Consider the following 1,382-nt stretch of genomic DNA (forward strand, 5'->3'; position numbering starts at 1 on the left):
TTTATTTTTAACTACATTATTGAACGTTAGTCAAATATTTCCTAATTTTACCTTTTCTCTTTCTTTTTGTCTCTTTCAGGTTCGACTCTGGTGTATGCCAATACACGGAGCCAGGGTGAACCACTTACCCCTTACGATCCAGAGCTGAACCGCACTTTCCGAAAGAATGAACAATCCAAGAGATCCAATTGATCCTATCGGAGGAAATCTAGATGAAGCAGTTTGAGTTACAACAACATAGGGTAATTGGTGGGGACAACCAGGTTCCAGCTGAAAATTGATTGGGAGATGCAGTGAGGGTGCATGGTCCACCAGGCCACGACAACATGACAACTATCGGGGCAACATCGATATAGCAGACTCTGATGGACATATTGTCCTATTTCCTTTACCTCTATGGCACACATTTGTGGTGACTAGTAGTTTGATGCAAATGCTTACAACAAGAGGTTTATTCTCAGGATCGCCATCGGAGGATCCACATGCTCACTTAGCTAAGCTAAGGGTGGTTTGCAAAAGTTGTGTAGGAAGACCAGAATTGGATCTGGATGTCATTGGATTACGAGTGTTTTCTGTCACTGACAGGCGATGCTGCAGTATGGTTCACTGAGCTTCCGTATAACTCAATATTCACATGGGACCAACTGGCAGAGGTGTTCCAAGCAAAGTACGATCCAGTGTCCAAGAAGCTCAAACACAAAGATAGGGTCAACAATTTTGTGGCATTACCTGGAGAGTCTGTGAGTAGCTCGTGGGACAGATTCACTGCCTTCGTAAGAAGTGTCCCAAATCACCGTATTGATGATAAGTCACTGAAGGAATATTTCTATCGAGGACAGGATGATAACAATAAAGCAGTACTTGACACTATTGCCGGAGGTTCATATGGTGATTGTACTTATGCACAGATCGCTGAAAAACTGGAGAGGATCTCTCGCAACAATAAAGCATGGAGCACTAGAAGGACAGATACTGGGAGAAACTCATTTGCCGTTCATAATACAACTATCAATTCTGCAGATGATATTTGTTAGGAGATGGCTCAGATGAGGACAGAGTTGGGGTTGGTATTGAAGCATGTGAGCGAAGGAGCAGAAAAGGTAAATGTTGTGAACTACGTAACTAGAACTCCACCACCAATCGAAGAATGTTACTATAAATAGGATGCTTATGCTATGAATGATCAGACGGGGGGTTTCCGACCAAACGCCCAAGGATCCAACACGGAAAATTGGCACCAAGGTCAAGGAAACCAAGGTCGGAACTATGGAAATTACAACCAAGAGGGTCACTATGTCCGGGATGGGAACTTCAATCGCGACAACAACTACAACAGGAACAACTATGACAACAGAAACGATCGGGCTGGACCTTATGTTCCT

This window comes from Solanum tuberosum, unplaced genomic scaffold (genome assembly GCF_000226075.1).
Source record: "Solanum tuberosum cultivar DM 1-3 516 R44 unplaced genomic scaffold, SolTub_3.0 scf00521, whole genome shotgun sequence".
Lineage (NCBI taxonomy): Eukaryota > Viridiplantae > Streptophyta > Magnoliopsida > Solanales > Solanaceae > Solanum > Solanum tuberosum.